Genomic DNA, 9,261 nt, shown 5'->3' on the forward strand with positions numbered 1-9,261 from the left:
CCAACTAGAATCGAGTGCGATACCTTTGAAGAACTCTTCTTCATGTATTCCCTCGATCAACACCAGTTCAGCGTCCAAGCATACTCGATCACGAGCATGAATGCAACAAACAACCAGTTCAACTCACGAACTGTCAGATCCTCGAACCCAATCGAGTAAGACTCGATCCTTAACCCTCGAACAGAAACACTTGACACTACCACTCTGTTGCCTTGGTATTCTCAGCGTGAGAATCCAAGAGGTGTAGGCGTTGTGTGAATTTAGTAAAGGGAAGGAGGATGTATACGATCGAGTTAAATGATCGAGTAAGTGGGAGAATTAGAATGTCTATCGCATAGACTTGGTACTTGATCGTTGGGTAGTGAGGAACTATCGTCTAGTAAACTTGTTGTTTGATACTTGATCGTTCACTTTCTCAAAGGCTATCATATAGCTCTTTCTTTTACTCGATCGAATGTGTTGCGATAATGAAAAATGAAAACTATTTTCACTTTTATTCTTCAGTTATTAAAAACTGATAGTAACTTCCCACTCAAACGGTTTAAGGAGAAAATGTAACCAACCACCAATAATTATCTTTTAATTATTTTATTATAAATAAATATAATAACTAATTTATCATATTATATTTATAACCTATAGTTTTAATATTACATCATATGTAATATTTAAATCATTGTTCTTTTCTCCTTTATGACATTTAATATAAATCATATTTATATTAATTCCTCCATTTAATGTATCTAATACATCAAATCAATTATATCACATATAATTGAATTACTTTAATTATATCATATATAATCAAATTCCCTCTTGTTAATTTGAACATTTCAAACTAACCCAAAAATTGATTCTCAACTTGAATCCATTGAGCTACCAAGGGAACCTTATGGATCTATAGCTTGAAGCTCTAACGGTACGTGAATAACTGACTAAATTCTTTAATCACGATATCCATCATCCATTAACTGTCGGGCATTCCACTAAAGATCGACAGCTGCTCTTCGCACTACAGATATATTTCTGTCTCTATTGGATATAACCAATCAATAGTACAATGATCCTCAAATCGCTCATAAGTACAACTGGACTAATTTACCGTTTTGCACCTATAGTTACATTTAACTCTTTAAGTACCACTGATTCCTCTAATGAACAATACATCATAGTCCTACTATGAGTGAACACTTCTCTGGCGATGATAAGATGTGGCGCCACATTGTTCAAGCCTCGGAATTAGCTCTTAAGGGAGCAATCTATCTACCTGCCCCTGCTTCGGGAAAGGAGTGAATTCCGTCTTATATAGCTGAGTTCCCAGCTCCCCAATCAAACGAATCCTCGAAGTGGTAGGTTTGAGTCGACAATTTGACCACTCACACCCATGCAAATCAAAGGACCGCCCTCATAGGCAGGAGTTCCCAACTCACTCAGGATTAAGGTCATGTTACCTATGGTTATCCTAGTGAAATGAAAGTCTCTGTCATAAATGGCGTTATATAATGAGACTAAACATTTCGTGGTCTAGTCTTATATAAACTCTTTTGTATAGGATACCCGCTCGCATGTCTCCACATGAATTATCAGAATCAGACCATTTGTAGCACTTTACAACACGTGTAACATCTACAAAACGGGTCGTATCCATAGTGTCACAAGGATAGAGTTTCCCTCCTTTATCCATATACTACAGACTATTTCAATTATCACTTAAGGCACGATCCACTTGTATGTCTCCACATACATGCTTAAGTTACAACGATAACCAGGGATCTTAGTTTATTGGTTTGTGATTAATGCAACTAAAATATCTCATATTTCATAGACAAAGTGAAGAAAATATCTCATATTATTACATCACAAATATTTGTTCATACACATGTTTACAAACTACAGACCCTACGAGATTTAGGCATCAACCTCAACACGATCAACTTTAACTTGTGTTTGCCCAAAAGATCACTAAACCAAGTCTTAAGTCATAAACCACAATTAGGATTTCCACCTAAGGTCAAAATTCCCAATCACCCAAATTACACCAAAATTTACAGTTCCAAGATCCAATCACTTACCCAAACTGTGTTGGAATCGTTCTCAAAATTGATGGACAACACCTCAATAACCTTCCATTCTTGATTCTAGAAAGAATCCAAACATAGAAGGTATCAAACATTGAATTGGTAGACATTAATCCTCAAGAACTAATCTAATATTTTAACCAAACTTACAAAAACATACCCAAAACTCCACAAAAATTCAAGATCCGATAGAAAACCCAAGAAATGGCGACTGGATGAACGTCTAAAGCCGGTAGAAAGAAACGACGTGGAACAAATCTGGCGGTGCTCGTGAAAGTAGGGGAGGCGCGGACGGCTAGGCGCAAATCTTCGACGATTGGCATGAAAAAAACAAAAACGGTGTTGGTGGCTTCGGACGCGAGAAGGAGAGGCACGCGACTTGAAGGACAACGGCGTGGGTCTGGCGAATCGGTGATCAGATCCAGCGAAGAAGGGAGGCACGCGACTGGCCTTCTACGCGAAACGGGGAAGAGGTAACTTGGGGAGGGGTTACGTGCGAGTACCGAGGGAAAGAGAAAGTGTTTAATTTAATTGCATATAATATGAGATGGGTCCACTACTACATTCTCAACATGAAAACATAAAAAAACCTAGGTTAGTCGATAAGCTACAGGGTCGATCCGTTCTAGGATTCTAAATGGCTCAATGAATCGAGGGTTCAACTTACCCTTCCTATCAAACCTCAACACTTCCTTCATAGATACTTTCCCTCCTCCCTTTTCCTCCCTTAATTCCAACTTTCTCTTTTCCTCTCTAAATTCCGCATTCTTTTGAACTCCAAAATCCTAATTCTTTTCTTTAAAAAACCAAAATCTTTTATTCATGACCCAAATAAATCCAATATTTCAAATTTTCCTTCCAAACTATTTTAAATTTTCATCCACAAAAATAAATTGAATTATCTAAATAAAATAATCTAATTTTTTATTCGCGTGCCAAATTAAATTCCAATTAATTAAAATTAATTTAATCAATTATTTAAATCTCGCATTCCAATCTATCCAAACAATCATGAAAATTTTACATGATAGCTTAGGGTGTTACAGAAATTGAAAAGAGCAAGGAAAAACCACTATAAATGAGTGTCCTTGTCGTTGAAGATCATTAACCACATCTTAATTTGCACCTTGTGATTAACAAACGTCCTTCAAGCACGCTCCTCACTTTATGCCTTCTTCTTTGCAACCAAAACACTCTCTAGGTCTCTAAAATTCAATGTCAAGGACAACTAGAAACCCTAGGATTAATTGGAAAATTTTTCAACAAAAATGGTGCGACGTCACAACACGCTTTATATTGTGAGGACCCTGTCGCAAAAAATTAGGCAAGTTATAAACGTAGCATTGCAATGCTGCTCAAAATGCAACTCCTTTGGGCACCACGTGTAGACCACGATGCCCCTTCTTTGACACCTTTGGTTCTCTTTTCTTCCCTACTTTGTGGAATTAGTCCCTTCATATCTTTATTAGGCAAAAATGGGTCATTTTCGTTCTATTGACTCCAAATCTCGTTCTTGTTCAATCTTCAAAATTACTAGCAAACAACATCAAATCTTATAATATTAAGTTAAAACAATTTTAAATTAAAGGTAAATAAAGCACTTTTCAAATACTTTCCACAGCTACCACATGCCGGATTGCAAACAAGTGTGCTACGGTCATAAATTCAAAAGTTTTCTTTAGTGGGAACAAAATGAACAAGAGCAAACTTTTAAGGAGTGAAAATGAGACCAAAAGGAATAAATTAAAATTAAAAGAACTAGAATAACATATATATTTTTAAGATGCACATATGTTGCAAAGTGTGAGTGGGAAATAGACACATTACATATAGAATCCACATAAAAAGTTTGAATGTCCAAGAGAGGAAAATCCTTTAGTTGTATAAAGAAATACATGTGGTGATTGCTTTATTGTAAAACAATAATGGATGCAAATCACACCAAAATGGCCATTTGTTTTAATGTAATATCTTTTTTGTTGGTCTCTTTGGATTGTTTTTTCCCCTTAGAATCTAAGATCTTCATGTGCAAATCACCAAGCTTTTGAACAATTTGCTACTTACATTTTTTTTAAGAAAAATAAGAGCCACTTTCATATTCCATCTTCTTCACATACCTTTAAATATCTCTTATTGTATTATTTTTGTGATAGAACAAAAGCTTTTGTATCCATTGCAATATAAATTAACCAAAGTAAATAAATATAAACGACAAAGGAAATTTGATATCATAATAATCAATTAATTTCTTAAAATTTATGAACATAGGATACTTGTTTGAAACAACCGCTTGATACGATTGAAAAGTATTTGAAAAGTGTTTTATTTTTCTTTTAATTTAGATTTTTTATTTAATATTAAAAATTTGATATTGTTTATTAGTGATTTTCAAGAGTTGAACAAAAGAATGAGATTTGGAGTTCAATAGAGGGAAAATAATTCATTTTTTACTTAATAAAGACAAGTAAGGGTGTTCAAAAAATTCGATGATCTGAAAAAACCGATCAACCCAACCCAACTCGCGCGGTTTGGGTTAGGTTATCAACTCCTTTGGATTGGGTTGGGTTCAAATAAATGAAAAATTTATGGGTTGGGTTGGTTCAGGAGTTCACCTAATATAATCCAAACCAACTCGAACCAATCCAAATTTATTATTACCTTTAAAATATATTTTTTTTATTATTTATAACACAATTATTTATACATATATTGATTTTAATTTCATTTAATTCCAATATTTTTTGAATAATTTATTTTTCAACAATTCTTAAAATAGTTTCTTTGCATTTTAGAAAGAAAATTTTCACTATTTAAATTGAAATTAAGTTATTAATCTTAATTCAATATATGAAAATAATTAAATAAGATTTTTACATATTTACATTGTGCTTCTTTTTATAATAAAATTTTAAACAAATGACCCGATTAATCTGAATCAACCCAACCCAAATATTTCATAGCTCGGTTCGGTTCATTTTTTAATAAGGGTTATTTGGGTTGAAAGAACTTATAACTTGAACAATTGAGTTGGGTCTAAAAAGTCTTTCAACCCAACCCATGAACACCTTAAGACAAGAATGGGCTAACTCCACAAAGTAGGAAAGGAAAGAGGGACAAAGGTGTTGAAAAGGGGGTGTTGCAGCTCCCAAACCTGAGAGTATTGTTTTGGGCAGCGCTGCAACACTAGGAAGCAGTGCTGCAATGACATTGCAGTTAAAGACTGCAGAAGAAGGCATGACGGCATCACGATGCTACATTAAATTTAGAAACTTTTTCATATTTATTTTATGATTTTCATCCATCTATCACATCTAATTTTGGAGCGTTTTGGCTGCAATGAAGAGGTCATAAGGTGAGGAGAGTGCTTGGAAGTCGTTCGTTCATCCCAAGGAATGAATCAAGGCATGGCTAACGTTTTTCAACAACGGGATCTACCTTCAATAATAGTTTTTCCCTATTCTTTTCACTTATTCTTTATATGGTTGTTAAAGTGTATACTATTGGATCGATATGGCAACCCTAGAAGGGATGAATAAGGTTTAATTAAACTTTTTTTTCTAAATTAACCCAATTAAACTAATTAATACATTTTTTATAAATAATAAGAAAAATTCAATTTATGCAACAAATAAGATGAAAAAAATGTGATAATTTAATTCTATCAAATTTTAGCAAATAAATAAGAACAAACTAAAACATACAATAAATTGCTTAAATTAATTGCAAAAATAAAAAGGAAATAGTTAGAGAAGAAGACCCCGTAATTTTTATAGTGGTTCGGTCAAACTCGACCTACTCCACTCCCCAAGCACCTCTTGGGAATTTGATTAAAATCTTTCCGATTCTTTCCACGGATTAGAGCCCAACCGTTACACCATTGCTCCTTTTACGGGTTCAAGAGCAAACCCGATCCTTTCTACGGTTTAAGATCAAACCGTTACAAATGTTAGAATTTTTTAAGTACACAATACAACTCTCACTACAATGGATTTACAAGTTTAACACTCAACAAATTTATTCTCATAATACAATAACACCCTCTCAAGGATAAGATTAAAAAAAAAAATTGGGAACTTAGAGCAACAATGGAACTTTTGAGTTTTGGAGGATTATAAAATGTAAAATTTATTGGTTTAAAATTTGGAGAGGAAGATAGTTTATATAGAGATGGAAAAATTTTTAGAAACCACAATTAATTTGGACCATTGGATTTTGAAAAAGAAAAATCAATGGTGGAGATTTTAAACTAAAAAACAAAATATAATATTAAATTCATTTTCTTTTGAAATTCATTTTCTTTTTAAAATTAATCCAAAAAATAAAAAAACATACCATGTGTCAAAAACTAGTCGTTAGACACAAACATAAATTAATATTAAATTCATTTTCCTTTTAATTCATTTTCTTTTTAAATTCATTCTTTTAAAGTCATCCAAAAATAAAAAATATACCATGTGTAAAAAACTAGTCGTTAGACACAAACATAAAATAATATTAAATTTATTTTCCTTTTCAATTTTTTTTAATTTCAATTTTTTTTTAAATCAATCCAAAAATCAAAAGTCCATCATATGTTAATCTCTTAATGATCCACCATTCAACCAATATGTTATCACATGTCTATATGCAAATGGTCTGGTTATGCCACATCATCCACCACGGTATTTTCTATAGATCTGTTTCGGTCATATCGTCTTCGTTTTAGCTCCGATTTGAGTAATTCAAGAGGTGTTGGAATCGTTGTTCCGAGCTCTACACTTATGGATATATTAAAATACTAAGATTTTCAGTAATTAAAAAATGAGTTTGTTATCATCAAAACATTGATTAATTAATTAATTAAAATTACTTAATTTGAGATTAAGAGCCAAAAAGCCAACATATGCAAATACGTTTTTGATAACAATGAATAGTTGGACTTATTTGTTTTAGGATGTTGATGAACTTGTTCATAGATTTGAGTGGTGTTTAAAGTATTGTTTTGGGCAGCGCCGCAACACTAGGGAGCAGTGCTGCGACATTGCAATTAAAGACTGTAGAAGAAGGCATGACGGCATCACGATGCTGCAGTAAATTTAGAAACTTTTTCATATTTATTTTATGATTTTCATCTGTCTATCACATCTAATTTTGGAGAGTTTTGGCTGCAATGAAGAGGTCATAAGGTGAGGAGAGTGCTTGGAAGTCGTTCGTTCATCCAAAGGAGTGAATCAAGGCATGGCTAACGTTTTTCAACAATTGGAATCTACCTTCAATAATAGTTTTTCCCTATTCTTTTCACTTATTCTTTATATGGTTGTTAAAGTGTATGCAAATATGTTTTTGATAACAATGAGTAGTTGGACTTATTTGTTTTAAGATGTTGATGAACTTGTTCATGGATTTGAGTGGTGTTTAGAGTTTGTATGGATATTGTTGAATTGATTATTTTTCAATGTTATTATACTTTCTTTTATGTTGATTGGCTATCAATGTATGCTAAGTTAAATGTTCAATTTGATATATTGTGTATTTAACTAGATCTATAACATTGGATTATTGTGAAAATAATTAGGTCAATAATGAAAATAATAGGTTAATAATGAAAATTAATTATGACTTTGCTTAATGTCATGCCTCTTAACTTGGTTTCAAGACATTAGTAATATCAATTAGGATTGCATGAGAAAGAGATTGTTTTCGAAAAAAAGTAATCCAAGATATAGTCTCTAGATTTAAACACATGAATGACACAAAATTCCATAAAACCTAGGCATGATTTAATGAAATGAACAATGAAATCAACGCCATGAAACATTTTCTATCTTTGAGATTCAATCCTTGTTTTCTTTAGTTTTTAGTTTGCAATTATCACTCATCTTGTTTCCAATCCTTAAATGAAGTCAACACAATTCTAGAATCGCTAAATTAATTTTGAGTGTGATCTCCTAAGAACGATACTTGGTTAACGACATTTTAACCATATTATAATCTAACATGTGCACTTGCGCATGTCAAGCACCTGTAAAATGATATTTCACTCAACTTAAATTAGGCTCGTTCTAGTTCTAGTATTTAACATGTTTATGTGATGATTTTGTAGGTTTTGTTAGTTTAGAAGGTAGAATCAAACATTCATGTGAAAAACATACCTAAAATTTAGCATTTGGAGATTTAAATTAGCAATAGGATCAAAGAGGAGGAAATTACCAAAATACCCATAGAACCAACATTACAATGCAAAGTGTTGATGCTTCACAGTGCTGTTGGACAAAAGCATAGTATTGTAACGCACTTGAGTATGATCATCAGGGCAGTGTCGCTCAACACTCTGAGCATGGAGGCTTTTTGAGATTGCAATGCTCTTTAGGGCCAGCATGACGCTATCGACCTGCTATAAATTTTTTATCTCTTTTAGGTTAATTTAGTTCAGATTTTAGTCATCTCTTTCAACTTCTGTCCTCTTTTCCGTTGTATTTCCTCTGTTTTCCTATATTGAGTTGTATTTTGCCTATCTTGGAGTTCGATTATGCATTTTATAGCCCGTTTGATTCATCAAAATAAAAGATGAGAATGAGAAATGATATTCTATCACCATGTTTGGTACAAGTTTTTAACCTTAGAAATCGAAATATCTTATTCCAAGGCCTTTCGTATTCCCATCAAGTGAGGTTTTTCATAAGCATCAAAATAGATGTTTTTTTCTCTCTTTTACTTTTTATTTTTTTTATTTTTTTTATTTTTCTTCTTCGTTGATATTGGTTAATTTATTTAATTTTTATAAATATGTTTAAAGTAAATTTATTAGTAATGCTAATATAATAATATATTTTATTGTTATGAATTAATATGGAAAACCATAATCATTCTAAAAATATATATATACATGACCATAATTATATTTGCTTCAATCCCTTTTTTCTAATATATATTAACATCATAAATTATTTATTAAAATTATTAACTAGTCTTTAAAAAATATTAATTAATTGATTAATAATAAAATAAGTTAATTTTTTTCAACTAAACAATCTTGTAAACTTGTATTTCTAGTTTTAATCTATAATCATAGAAATTTTTTAAATTAAAAATATTGGTTGACGATTTAAAATCAATTAGTTTATATCAACTTCTTTTGTATATATATAAGACTTATAATTGACATTAAACAATTAGTTAATTAACTCTTCAATTAACAAAACTA

General features: G+C 31.8%; 1 long non-coding RNA gene across 1 annotated transcript; it reads right to left on the reverse strand.

Annotated features, from left to right (window-relative positions):
* Positions 1-1,817: 1,817 nt before the first annotated feature.
* On the reverse strand, positions 1,818-2,585 carry LOC120070062. Its single transcript, XR_005479778.1, has 2 exons — positions 2,239-2,585; positions 1,818-2,138 (listed from the first exon to the last, which is right to left on the reverse strand). It is a non-coding gene; the product is annotated as an uncharacterized LOC120070062 (long non-coding RNA).
* Between the last annotated feature and the right edge of the window lie 6,676 nt (positions 2,586-9,261).

The sequence above is a fragment of the Benincasa hispida genome, chromosome 1 (genome assembly GCF_009727055.1).
Source record: "Benincasa hispida cultivar B227 chromosome 1, ASM972705v1, whole genome shotgun sequence".
Lineage (NCBI taxonomy): Eukaryota > Viridiplantae > Streptophyta > Magnoliopsida > Cucurbitales > Cucurbitaceae > Benincasa > Benincasa hispida.